At 34.2% G+C, this 15,199-nt stretch overlaps 1 long non-coding RNA gene across 1 annotated transcript in view; it reads right to left on the minus strand.

Annotated features, from left to right (window-relative positions):
• LOC103056370 (uncharacterized) overlaps positions 1-15,199 on the minus strand; it is a 114,452-nt gene that overhangs the window by 85,746 nt on the left and 13,507 nt on the right. The gene's annotated exons all lie outside the window — the stretch shown is intronic.

A 15,199-nucleotide genomic window follows, 5' to 3' on the forward strand; every position in this document is an offset into this window, starting at 1 on the left:
AACACTAGACAACTCTTTATTATTTATTTATGAAACCTATTGGCTGCTTATAGCTGAAACGATTGCTATTACATGATCAATTTAAAGGGCACATCACTTGCCAGAATTTAAAATACTGAAACTGATGTTTTTATCAATAGAACTTTGTTGATTGATTTTATAATCTTGGTTTTAGATTTGGTTTGAACTCCAGTGCTCATAATTTCAGCATAGGCAAAAGTGAAAATTTCACAATGATTATTAATTCTCTACTGAATTCTGACAGCCATTTTTTTAAAATTAGTTTGAAAAATGAATTGTAAGTAAGAAAATAGAATTGCAAATATTCGGTCTTAGTTTACTACATATTATTGGGATAGATTGTCATTTTCAGTGGTTTTTGAATGCACATATACATCTGTAGTTGGGAAAACTAAAATATTCACTGAACACCATCATCTTCCATCATGATCTCTGATGACTCCATCCTATCTCGGATATCACCTGTTTATTTTCCCAGCTCCCCAAAAAACGGAGTTACTTTTTTTCATCCAAATTATCAGCTGCTTTTTCTTTTAGAACTAGTCTCTAATGTAACATTTGTATTACCTCTCTTTTATCATGCTGTCAGAGCAGAGTGGTCATCTTTACTATATCTTTTCTCCATATCTCTGGATAAATACAGTACCAGTTTAAATGTAGAGATGGATGAATCTATCAAGTTTAAGTTCATTTTGTTCAGGTTTGTGTGTCCAAATTCAAGGATTTACCAATTTTATTTGACTTTTTCAAGCATCACTTTGAAAAAAAAAGATTTGTCCATAAGCTGTTATCTTATCTTATCAGGATGAGATGAAAACAGATAGGATTTTTTTTAGTTTCAATAGTTTACTCCCTCCTATACATTTTTGAAATACTCTCTTTTAAGTTAGTATTAGGGATCAAGAAAGGATAATACAGCAGTTTTGAAAATATTTAGCGAAAAGCTGTGTGGAACCATTGCAGAAATTCTAATATTCTAAACACTTACTTTTTCTACCTATTTCCTTCCTGGAATGATACTGAAAAAGGCTTGCCCTTATGGTATGATTCCTTTCACCATTGGGTTTCAGATTTGCCAAGCGGGTTGACATAGCTGGTTGGCAAGCTTGGCTCCTTCAGAGAAGGACCTTTTTATCACTGCCTTTGGTGGAGTTTTAGGCTGAACAAGACACACGGGCACAACCCATCTTTTCTGGATAAGACACTGAAGAATTATCATTCCTTTGTGGAGTGACATGAGAGGCATTGCAAGTTAGCAAGTTTGGACCCTCTTGGGCAGGTTAAAAAAAAATCTAAAATAATTTTCATTGCATAGTTATGTGCTAAAGCCCACAATGTAACAGTGATAATTAATTAGTCTGAACATTACTTTTAAAGAAAAGTTTTCTATCTATGGCTCAAAGGATGTACAGAAGATCCAATATTTTGCTTACTCTAATGCCCCTGATATGCACTAATAGTTAATTTATTTACATATAATTCAAAATCATAGCTCAGGTAACTGGGTTTAATGAATAAGCCAGAGTGATATGATTCACACATATTGGTAAACCATAAACTATAATTTATAAATTATAACAGCTAATTTGTACATCTCTTTAAACCAAAAGCAAATTAATCAGATTGATGTTTAATATGATGTCTGAATCTAGACACAAAATGGCTTCTTTTTTTCCCTATATAGTAGGGAATATGTAAATTTATTTTTTTTTATTAAACAATTCTGTGTACCATACTATGGCAGCTGATAATAATAGAAGCAAAATGGTGATGCATCAATAGAAGGAAGCAAAGAAAACCAGCCCTTGACCAATAAAGCAATCAAAGACCCAACAATAGCCAATTGAAAACAGTTGATAGAGATTAAAATCAGCTTGTCTAAATAAAAAAGTATTATTTAAATAATTTAAAATACTATTCTGTTAGAGGAGATTTCTAACATTTGCATTATTGGTTATAATATTTTGCCATGTCATTTTCTTTCCCTTTTTCTTTTAATTTTATTGTCCTAATGTATGATTGTAATGACATTTGAATTTGACTATTTTATAATGATAAAGTTATAATAATTTAAATTTGTAATTCTGAGCTCCTTAATAGGTACAATACAATGCGGCATCAGTAAACAGCACTATCGTCTATAATTATTTTAATGGCTTTTTCATGAACTTCAGTACTGTTACAGTCCATGTTTTCAGATATTTAAAAGTATCTTCACAATAGCACAATACAGTACCACCATGTATGCATGACAGATGCATAACTGTTTAATCTAAAACTTATTCTCTGATACACAATTTGTTTCACAAAATATTAAAATGCAGTAATAATTAATATAGGCCTTGATCTTTGTATAATGTGCATATATCATTCATATATTCAGTTGCCTGTAGTGGTAATTGAATTTATAAATGGAGGTATAAATAATCCATCCCAAAGAATAAGGTTTCACCTTCATGTCAATGAAAGTGAATGATGCTTTCTCAATAAAAAATGGGAACTTCTAAAAGGTAAAAGAAAAGGGAAAGATGAGAAAGAAGAATTAGAAAAGATTTCAAGGCTTTTGAAAAGAGAAGTGGCAACTATTGTCTATTTCAATAAGGGAAAAATTGATTTCATGAGGATACTATAATTCTGGGGAGGCTACATTGTTTCTATATTCCAATTGTTTAATGTGGATTTTAATTCTGTTAGAGATTAAATGTATATATAAGGAAGATGAATACATGACATTATTTGCTTTAGAAAGGAAATATTAATTACAATATGAACACTTTTCTAAGAACCAGTTTGACTTATTTTTAAATCGTAATTATGGTGTCAACAAGAGAGACGGGAAAAAGACTGAATTTACATCTGGTACTTAAATAGTTCTTTTTTAACAAAGAAAACTTACTATGCAATTATGTACAGGTACAGTTTAAAAATACAAAAAGGGAGTATTATGAACCAGATTCTACTTTTATTAAATGTGCACAAAATGAGAAATGTGTTGCAGTGGAATAAAACTGGAAAAGATTTGAGTATTCCATATTCTGGTGGCACAAAACTACAAATGTTTTGAATGTTCTGGCTACAAAGAACAGTGGGAATTTGGAAGGAGCCCATTACTGCCTTGTTTTTCATTCCATGATCACAAAAGTAGTAGAGTACAGTTCTTGCTGACTGCTATTTTCCACTCCATCTACAGAAAAATAAGCCAAGAGGATGATTTTAAATGCTTTTTTTAGAACATTAAATATCTTAAAGGATTCAGTTGCTTCCATTTTTTTCCCAATCAGTCTCAAAAGTACACAGCCTGCTGAAAAAAACTGGTGTGCTGGGTGGTTGTTGAGTAAAACCAAGGTGCTGCTTCTAACTACTGTATTGCATGAAAACAACATCAATTTTATCATAAAAAGAAAAAACTGTTGTCCCAGCCTCTACAAATCAGCAAATGATGCATTTCAAGTATCCTGAAGCTTACTTTTCATATATCCTCTATTTCACATTCTAATCCCTCATAAAAAAACAATAGGAAAAACCATGTGGTTAAGGCACTTTCCACTAAGACCAATCCTTGTGGTTCACCTCTGTTCTTTCACCCCTGGTGAAGGCTCATTCACTGGCCAGTCTCTTTCCCCTAGGCTGGCTTTCCTATTTAATCCTGTGACTGAACTTCTAAGTTCACAAGTACCACCAATAAGCATTAAGTATCCAGGCCACTGGACCATCACCCTTATGATGCTGAGTGACTTGAAACTGTAGGGCAACTGCCTACTCCTGGTGTTTTCTTTTCATCCAACAGCCCTGTCATTCACAACATTCTCAGTCCCAGCACCACAGTCACAATCTAGAAGTCTGGAAACTCTCTCCAATTCATCCAGTTGTTGGGGGCTCTGGTTCTCTAGTGTGGCTCCCCAAGTGAGGTTTCAAGCCTCCAGGAGCTTTATTTATTGTTATGACACTGAATCTTCATGATGATTGCCTCTGCATTTAGCTTTACAAAGATTCCATTTGATTGCATGTTATTTATTTCTGGCTTCAATTATTATACACTTTCTATTTTTAAAGTGCCATGTGCTGATGTGCTGGTTGGCAATGTGTGGCATATAAATGAACAAAATCAACCAACCAATCCAGAGGGGGGGAAAGTTTTTGTAGTTGTCAGTGTAACCTAAACTGGATATCTACAAACCAACATTGACTGCATTCCCCCAATTTTAACAAATTAATCCAAACCCACCCCACTAAGTACTGTAGTTATATTTGCACGTACAGTTTACGGTGTCGGCAGCATAAGCCTCTGGCCAGTCGGATGCAACAGTCTCTGTTCTTTCTTGTTAATTTTGTTCCTTATGCAAATATATTCTTCTGGACTAAAATAATTATTCATAATATATTTATACCAGTGTGTTTATTATTTCATACTAGCCAGAACGTACTTGGATATTATCTGGAAATTTGTTCCATACACAGAAATGCATGAGGTGTCTATGCTTACCTCCCTTCTGAATCTAGAACCATAAATGTACTCACACAACAGTGGTGCACGCATGATTTCCATAGTTTGATCTATGGATGCAGCAAGAGGGACATATGTGGTTCACGATAGAAAACAATGCATGTGTTAATCAGATGCTTAACAATCTCCAGCAGGATGAGGCAGTTATCTGGGTGTGAAACATGATGCTTTTTCCATAGGATTTATATAGAATAGTTAGGAATGATATAGAATAGTTATTCCAGGACATTGTTGTGAATCATAGTAGAAATGAGTGTCTGATAGTGATAAGATGAAAATATTGGACATGAAAGTGGCATACAAATATTTGTTAATACATAAATAGATATTATTTTCACAATATGCTTTTTTCCCTACTACCAATACTCATTTCTCTTTTATTTCAGCTACAGTACAGCGTAAATAGTGCTAAGGCCTCAGAATCAGATAAAAAGACTGTTTCATTGTTTCCAGTTTTTATAAAGTAGTATTTACAATATGTTTTATCAATCTATAGGCCACAGAACTGTTTTCCCTAAAGATTGCTTAAAAAAAATATAGACGTGCTACAAGAACTTGAAATATAATTGCTGCTTCCACCACCTGTATGTATTCTGCCAATAAAATCATGCCATCTTTTCTTTTAATGATCTGCCACTGAACAAAATATGTTTCTGGCAAGATCACTTAATATTTCTCTCAAGGGAACAGAATGGAACCGCTTGCGACTTGAATAACACTGACAAACATTCACAAAGGGAATACCACACTGACTGAGCTTATTTCTCCTAAAATATTCTCTCCCTGATTGTGCGGCATGTCTATTTTAATTACTGGAACTCAGGCCTTAGAAATGTCGAATTATGCAAACGAACATAAGAATAGCCCTGCTGGATTAGGACAAGACCCATCTGGTCCAGCCTACTGGGTTCACTGTGCCAACCAGAGACATCTCAGAAACTGTCAGATAGGCTATAAGGGTGATAGTTCTCCCACCGCCGCTCTATAGCAACTGGTATTTGAAACATGCTGCCTGTGACAGCCATCAATAACAGTCTCCTAATTTATAGGCAACTGTGCTGTAAAAAGGTTCTTAGCTGTACAAATAGAACTTCACTGCCCTTATACAGCGAAGGTAAGATTATGCGTAAACCCATATTACTTTTAAGTGCACATACAGTAAAACAAGGATTTTTTAAAATTGAAAAAGCATTAACAAGATGGCATGGCATGGGGACTGTCTCTCTCTGATTGTGTCGACTCAATCCATCAGATCCAGTGGGAGAAGCAAGCTGTGGGTCCTGTCTATGAAAGAGGGCCATTAAGGGGACCCAGGAGGAGAGCCTTTTCTGTCATGGTCTCTACTCTTTGAAACATCATCCCCCCCGGAGATTAGATTAGCCCTAGCTCTGGTGGCTTTTCAGACGGCTTTGAACAGCTGGTTATGCCACTGGGCGTGAGATCGGAATATGCGACAGAGCTTGTGGGATGGCTGGGTTGTTGATGGTTCTGATCTTTTTTACCTTGGCTGCCAATTTGAATTTATTGTGATATTATTGTTATTTTACGCTTTTAACAGCTGTTAGCAGTCCAAAGGTTGAGATGGTTGGCCATATGAATCGAAATAAATAAATACATAAATGCTAACATGGTTTTCTGACTAGACTTGTTTATGTATTCCTTAGAGAAAGAAGGATTCCTGAAACAAAAGTCTTCTGTTCACCACTCTGAACTTTTCCAGCTTCCAGCCTTTAATCAAAGGATGCTATTTAACTGACTCAGGTACCAAGCTTCTACTTTTGTTCTAAAAGGATCAATTTTTTTTCATTTAACAGAAAGGGGGAAGTTTGGGGGTAATCTTTCTATGCCATCACAAGCCATGTCCCATTTGACTTGAATGTGTATGGAAACTGCATTTTCAGTTTTTCCTTTTTAATAAATTTACAGACTTTTCTAAAATTCTGTTTTCACTTTGCCATTATGGGGTACTGAGTGTAGATTAATTAGAAAAAAAATGAATTTGAACAATTGTAGTATCAGGCTGCAACATAACAAAATTGAAGAAAGTGAAGAGGGACTGAATACTTTCCAAATGCACTGTAACTACCTATTAGTGAATGTGCTAGGGCTTGCCTGTCTATTTACCACAGAGAGAAATATGTAGTCTTTTCTAAGAAAGGGAAGTATCATCTTCTTTGTTTCAATTATAAACCAAATTCTTTGATAAACATTGATGGCAACATTTTAGCAAATATCTTGATTGAGGGATTACACTTTGTTCTAAGAACTTCCAGCTCAGGCTAGGTTTATATGGGCTTGATGGTCATCTACAGTATTTTTAACTGATATAATTATTTTAACTCAAAAAAAAAGGCAGAAACTAGTACTTTTGATGTAGTTTCTATAAAGCTTTTGAAGGATATTTTGATTTATCAATAGTTTCCAAAACTTCTGTTGCCCGGATTGATGTGTTCTATTTAACCCTCAAATCATTTGTTATTATCTATGATGTGTAGTTTGGTTTAAATTAATAATCTTGTAATAACTTTGATTTAAATTATGCCACTCTCTCATAAATAAAAAACTTCCATTCCAAATATCATTTTATTAACATGTGAGTGTGGTGCCATATATGATTACTCTATACAGTACATTGCTGCAAGTCATACTTGATGCAATTGAATCACAATAATGATTTTGATATCAGGACTGGAGTTACATCGTGTGCTGACCCTTTTGTTTATCTTAGTATAAGGATTCTAAAAAGCTTTCTCAAATGGTACGTTTCAATTTATCTTTAACTCTGACACAAATGAATAAACATCTAGACCAACATTCTAATATTCCTTCATGTAAGAATATCAGTAAGATACCCAATAAAATAAATATGATGAAGAATTTAAATCTGTACTGACTGATACAATAAGAGGTATTTCTATTTTTATTAATTCCTACTATTTCAAAAAAATGTATAGGATGCTAACCAATTTGCTCTGATGGGGTATCCTTCAAAATGGTCACTATGCAAATTATAATTAAATGTTGGGAAACATAGATTTAATTCCTACACTCTCATCAGAGACATGCAAGGGAGTCAATTGATGAAAACTGCATTGTGCTGTAAGTTCTGCCCCTTTGTACAAACACTGTGAGGCCATTCCCATGTATGGAAGAAGCAGAATTTCCATCATGTTCCCACAATGATGCTTTCGTCATTTTGAAGAAAGCATTGGGTCCTATGGATGCATCTGATTCTCATGTCTATCACTAAGCATTTCTTTTAGATTTGGTTATCAGGTGGAGTAAGGAACTTCAACATTCATTGATACACAAGTATCAATTTCAATACTTGTACTTAATACTACAAGGCATACGTGGAAACTATTGGGTTGCAGATATAACTAAGGTTATTTTATTCTTGAAAAATTTACATTATGGGATAATCTGAGTTTAAAAATACCCAATAAATCTATTTGGGGATAAGTAGGACCTTTCAAAACATTGTTATTTTAAAAAGGGAACATGATTTACTTAAGAGTATTTCTTGTACTTCTTGGCAGTTTATTCAGTTAAAGTACTTGATTGATGGCTATTTATTTCCATGGTCATTGCTCCCTTGAAGCTCCATCCCCGTCAGAGGTCTGGAGGAATCAACTCCTAAATATTATGACCTGTGTTTATAAGATGCCAAAGGAAGTTTATGAAATTAATTGTAATTATTTACACAAACTTTGGAATACTGTTCTTGAATGTTAGGTAGAAGGTTACCTCAAAGGATGTGAAATTAATTCATTTTGCTCTGAAAATAAATTTAATACAACATAAAATTCTATTTTGTGCATATTGAACATGTCAGAGAATTAGTAAGCACCGAATATAGAACCACCTTGCTGTTGAAAGCACAATTTTAACAGAATTTGGATTTGTTCTACTGTTGGAATATTTGGGGTGGATATCCAGAGGACTGTAAAGATGACTTTTGGTCAAGAACTGCTGGTTTAGGCAGTATATATTCTGTTTCTCTATATCTCTAGCATTGGGAATTTATCAAAACATTAGGAACCATGGAATATCTATAGAAGGGGGATGGTCAAAGTAATAATTATTGGGTGGATGAATTTCATTTGACTTACAGCAATGGATTGTTGATTGCTGATATTTGTGACCTGCAAACATATGCAAGAAGAGGACTATTAAACAATCTAGTTAAATGTTCTGACCTTCCTTCCTTCCTTCCTTCCTTCCTTCCTTCCTTCCTTCCTTCCTTCCTTCCTTCCTTCCTTCCTTTCTTTCTTTCTTTCTTTCTTTCTTTCTTTCTTTCTTTCTTTCTTTCTTTCTTCATACATCTCAATATTTTCTGTTAATTCTGTTTCTGTATCATTTTTGTTTGTTGTTACTAAGTAATTGGAGGCATAATTTAAAAAAATAAGCTCCTCAATAAAAATTAGGAAAGGGGCAAATCAAATTCTGTATGAATTCTCTTTTGGGATATCAGCAGTCTCACATAGATTTTCTGTACCTTTGCATATTAACTCCCACATTACATGCTCACATAAATCTTACAAGTTTACACATTTGTCAGGCCATACAAATATATGCTTATTCCATCTTTCAGGTGAACTGGAAATAACTAGAATTCCCAGACACATTGCCAGTGGAAAAACAGTCTGTTTTCTGGAAAGTGGGGCAAATTTCCTCAAAAAAACATGTGGCTAAAACCATAGTTTTTATTTCTTAAAGTTGTCTATAGGGTCCATATGAGGCATTACTGTAAATAATATTAATAATAAGGATGCAAGATGCTGGAGGCTGGTCAGTTTCCCTTTTAACCTCATTTTAAGTAACAGAATCTAACAGAAATAAAGCCATGGATGTGCTACCAGATATACTGAAGCTCATGGGCATGACATTGCCTATTCTTGATATAAAAGATGCAGGCATTTATTTGTCAGTAGACTTGGGATATTTGGGGGGAGAAACTGAATTGTGATTTGAAAAATGCATGCTTCTTTCCCCCCCGCTAAACTTTCATATTGATACTCACTTTAAAAAGACATATCTGAGATAATGTGTTTCCTTTGCCCCTCCTGCTGTATGGCCTGATCCTCTGTCTCTCTATACAGCATCTTCACATTTGTCCTGCTACTGAAGGACTTCTGAACAGAGATGTTGGAGGCTGAATGTGGAATTCTGGATTTCATATCAGATATTATTTATTTATTCAATTTTTAAATGTATTGTTGAATCTATCAAATTTCTGCCAACTGAGCATTGGACATTGTTCGTATTGCCCAAGGATAGACTAAGGTTTGATAGAAATGGCATCCAAATACTGTTTTTACAGGCAGGCAAGTAATTTAATATTTAGAAATATGTTTTGACATGCAATTGATGCCACAATAAAAGGTAGAATGAGCTGAACTACAATGTTGTGGTGAAGCAATTTTCAATCTCCCTTGCTGTCCTAAAGCACAATGAAAGCTTCAAGAAATCATTAAAAGTCAATACTATTATGCTTTATATACAACAGTACCCTCAGACAAAATAACTTTTCCTTCAATTTTTCTCCGAAATACATTATGGGGCCATTACCAACTGAAAAATACTTTTCTTGTGTCTGGCTAATGCACACAGTAAAATACACAATAAAGCATGGAGGCATACGAATTAAGGCTTAGTAAAGTAATTACGAAATATTGATAACTTCATCTTCTACTTCCCACCCACCCCCTTTAATATTGTTTCTCTTTTCAAATCTTCTCTTTCCTTGACCTAACCATTGTAACAAGATAATAGGGTTTGGACAAGAATTGAGATAACAAAGCTATATTTCTCCTTAACTTATTTAAAATAACTTTATTTATTATCATAAATAGTAGCAGTGGAGGTGAGCAAATGTTTCAAGAAATCCTAAGAGCTTTAAGAAAATTTTAGTCTAGATTCTCCATTGCTGCCTTATGTTTTATAGTAAAAGGCATGATGTAATAATTGGTTCACAGACTTATAAGGATTTGGGAGACAATGGTTAAACAGCCACCTGTTTAAAAGCAAGCTTCTTTGTAATCTGTTTTTTTTTTTTAATCTGTTAGAAGGAAACTAAGAAAATCTCCACCTTAATGCATCAGGAGACTAATTGATTTTAAAATGGAAATAACTGAGTTACTGAAATTCTTGTAGTCTTATGCCTTTCATTTCAATAAATCTTGTTAAAGGAGAATCAGTGAAAATTTGGGTTGGAAGAATTACTTTTACTTGAATCAGCTGTCAAGAGCCTTACATATATGCAAATGCCATAAAAAGACTGGGCTCTATTCGCTTATACCCTTATAGTTTGATGAGAAATCAGTCCCACTGAGTTGCAGTTTCTAGTAATAAATCCAATATACCTTGGATTGAGATCTGAAGGTCATGAAGCAACATGTACAAAGATTAGTAAATTGTAATCTTTGTGAGGTTACCGTATATCTATTTTCAGCTCTAACACAAGATGAAGATTTGTTTAGCTGAACTCTGGCCTCTGAATGATTGATCCTTCCCCAACTAACTATGGCTCAGTTAGGGACAATCAATCACAATATTGAATATAGACCTATAAATCTTAATTTGTGTTCACTGTGATTTGTTTTTACTGTAAACTCAAACTTATTATTGCTGGCCTTTTCATAGACCTCTGTCCTTCCCACCACACTACCTGGCACTGGACGCTTTCCCTGCCCAGGACCTTGCCAAGAGATTTAAAAATAAATCAACAAATACTGAAATAAAAACCTACATATGCTGTTAACAAACTATGCCAATAATTCCCAATCACTGTACAATTTGATCCCAAGTCAGCTATTCCTTTTATGCCAAACGATTATTTTGCAACAAACCACTTAGCTCTTAAAAAAAAAAACTATTGCTAATACCTGCAGCCTTCAGCTGAATTTCAGAAGCCCTCTATATGAAATAATTCTTGACATTTGGTCAGAGCAATCAGACTTCTTGGGTACCACCTACTACTGGGATATGATCCCAATTGATTATTTTCAAGGAAATGCTGCCATGTCTGCTCACCAGTTTGGTTGCTAAATATCCATGGAGATGAGACATAAATTGATATTATGCACACACACACACAAAATCCCCTGATCATTAGCAACTGGTAAACTGGCTTCTTTAAAAGATAGTAAAATAAACCATTGCTTACTGCAATGTCCAAGTAAAGCCTATAAATAAAAATCTCCTGCAACCTCTCTAGCTTCTGTAACATCTTATAATATATGCGCTTATGCTCCATGGATCTGGTTCTTTCTCATTCCTTCTCTGTAACCTTGCTTTTACTTTCTTAAACAAATATATTCCACATTTGAACTGAGCTCAGCTCCTAGTGATTACATGGACATAGGCATGCACTTTTAATGATAATAGTATGGAAGTGATTTGTCACTGCCTTTTTTCAGGATTGTTTTGACTTCTAGTTGCCAGACCTTCAAGATAAACCAGGTCAGACTTCACAAGTCTAGCTGGCTCTATACTGATATAGTGAGAGTATTTTGGAAGCCCAACGGAGTTTTCTTCTCCTTCCCTGTTACATTCTAGAGAATTAGGGAGGAGTCAGTCTTATTCTCTTTCTCACATTTTCTCTGTGTCTTACACTTGAAGGATGCTTTTGTTTTTTCAGCTATTGTCTTGTTTCCCTAAGGTCATCTTGGCTTTCTACACAGTCTAAGCTACTAGTTTTACTCAAAGTAGATTGGGTAGATCTCTTTCTGGATTGCTAACATTTTTTCTACAACCCACAAATATTATTGCACAGTTAGAAAGCATTATTTGTAAAGGAACCATGTGGGCATGTGGTATTAGCCTGATAGAAGATTTGATGTGGTTTGCTTTGGAGCATGAGTAGATAACGTTTTTAGCTCATCCCATCCCATCCCATTTTTCTTAAAAATCTGCTTCTGAAGGCCATGGAAGGCATGGCTAGTGACTAGATCAAATGTTTTTGCCCATTTGGGGGGTGTTTGAGGAAGATACAGAGGATATGAGTACACCTGCTCCTAATTTCAGGAAAACAAAAACTGTAAAAATTATAACATCTAGTGTTAGTGTTTTTGCAGTCAAATTTCAGCTGTGGGGCCTGCATACTTTGGTATCTTCAGTATGGATACCATAGGGCCATTTGTGTTTCTACTCCTTTTTTGTTTTCAGTGAGAAGATTCAGCTATAAAAAAGGAACATGAATATGTCTATGTAATGTGTGTGTGTGTGTGTGTGTGTGTGTGTGACATCAGTCCATTATACCATATATAGCTGGTTTCAGATAACAGCATGCATCCATATGTAGTATTTTTTTTTCACTTATCCCATTGGTATAATAATGGGAAATACATAATTAGTGCTTTGCATTTTAATTGACTACTATTATAGCAGTTAAAATAATGTGTAAACTATACTTCAGGTGAAAAGAAAAAAGAATCAAGGAGAATCTGCCCCAACCTGCATATTATTTGACAGCTAAAAGGTTGCACAGAGAAATCTGGAAATGTTCAACCATATTCATCATCCTAGTTTTCCATGTATGTATGTACAGATAGTCCCTGGGTTAAGAATGCCCAGTTTAAGGACGACCCATAGTTAAGAACGGAGCCTACTGTAGCAAAATTAAAGTTAAATATACAATGACATTAGTTAAATACACAATGGTTCAAATTAATTACACAATACTACTTATACAGTATTATACAATAATACTATTCTGGCTTACATACACATTCGACTTAAGGACAGCCGTTGGGAACGGAACTTGTTGTTAAACTGGGGACTACCTGTATGTGCATGTTCTGTATACACACACAGAGAGATAAACATATCCACTGAAAAAATTAGCGCCTGAACAAGCAAAATAATTTTTGGTTGCAACTGTATTACAGTTGCTACTAATTATTTATTATTTTCTTCATCTGCTGGCAGAGAATTTCCATGTGGCTGAGTTCATGCATTCCCAGTTTTCTGTCATAGATTTCAGCATCATTTATTTAGTGATGCTTTCTGTTGCAGGAAGAAAAACATATTCCCTTTTCTACTACTCAGCATGACAGGCTATTTCAGAGGCATATCTTGTTTTTGTAATACTGTGCATGGATGTAAAATTGTAATTTTAAACTCTGAAGATAGTAGAAATGTGAACTTTTCTATAAGAAAAAGAAGAATGCATTCTGGACCCTGAATATTGAGCATAGAATGCAAAATTATTGAAAAAGTTTGTTCAGAATTTTTGTATTGAGTGTTCTTTTTCTGAAGAGCAAAGAAAGGTTCTGGCAGGCTATTCATTCCTAATTAATATTAATAATCTATCTATACCATATTCAACACTTATCTTTTCCTTTTGCACATATATTTTAAAACATATCATTTCTTCTATTTATAAGTGTTTTGCAGCTATGACTGTGCATTTCTTAGACTGACATAAATAAGTTTCATTATTATCTATTAATTAATACTCAAATTTCTCCTGAGATGATAAAAAAACATTCCCTGAACTTTTGGTGATTTATCTAACTCTCAGTTGGTAAGTAGAACTCTGATTTGGAGCAGAGTATCTGAATGAGTTACAGTGATTGAGCTCTGCTCATTCCTAATATTCTAAATGATTGACTCCATTTCAGTCTTGTTTCCAGCCTTCTTTTCTGAATGAAATTACTTTAATCAACTTATCAGGCAATCTTTGCTAGGTTTAAGATGAGGAACATGGATTCCCACTATCAGGCCTATCAAGCACACTGTTCTTCTGGCTTATTTATCAAGGAAGAATGTTGAAGAGGTTTTTTTAAACAATCAGCTTTTATCAGATTGATAGATCTAAGATGGTCAGACTGGCCTATTGCTATTACATTTTTCTTATATGTTTCCATAGATGTGTAATATCTGCACTTAAAACATACTACAAAATATGCAAACACAGTTCTTCTTCTTCTAGTTTGAAACAGGGTAGGAGAACTTGCTACAAAATATTTTCACACAGGAAAAAAGGAAAAAAATCTTGGCTTCATCCACATGTATCATGGTTGCACTCCCTTTGGATTACTGTCTTACTGCATTTCTCAGCCCCTTCCCCCAAATATAAGTGTACCTCATCTAGTCTCCAAAAGGTTGTCTAACCCTGATTTAAATTAATCTTCAATCTATGCCATTTATCTTATATTTTGATCTTTCCTGATTTTGGTCTTGCTTATTGTGAATTATTATTTGTTGTTGTTTGAGTCTGCAATTATCTGATGGTAAACTTCACCAATCTCAATGTAAATTAATTATTTATTTAAATGTAGGCATCACCCAACTACAAACTGACTCTGGGCTGTTTTCTTATTTTCTTCTGAGTAGACAGGTGTAGGATTCTGCTTTTTGATGGTGTGTTGCAAAGACTATTTGAGTGGAAAATAAGGACAAAGTATTTTAAACCAATCAGATTCAAACAAATGAACAATATATATGATACATTAACCTGAATATGCTTATTTGGGTTAATAATATTTATTTAGTAGGTTGATACTCCACTTGTAAGTCTGTTACAGTGCTATATACAAACTGAAGCAATATTAACAACTAAATGGATAGCTAAAAGGATAAACAGTTTGTTTAAAAAACCTATAATCTATTTAAGAGGTTAATGCAAAAAAAAAAAAATCTGCAAATCCAGTGTGTAAAAAAAAAAAA

Source organism: Python bivittatus, unplaced genomic scaffold (assembly GCF_059951505.1).
Source record: "Python bivittatus isolate LINGU-HERP-01145 unplaced genomic scaffold, Pbiv_v1 ctg000850_np1212, whole genome shotgun sequence".
Taxonomy (NCBI): Eukaryota; Metazoa; Chordata; class Lepidosauria; order Squamata; family Pythonidae; genus Python; species Python bivittatus.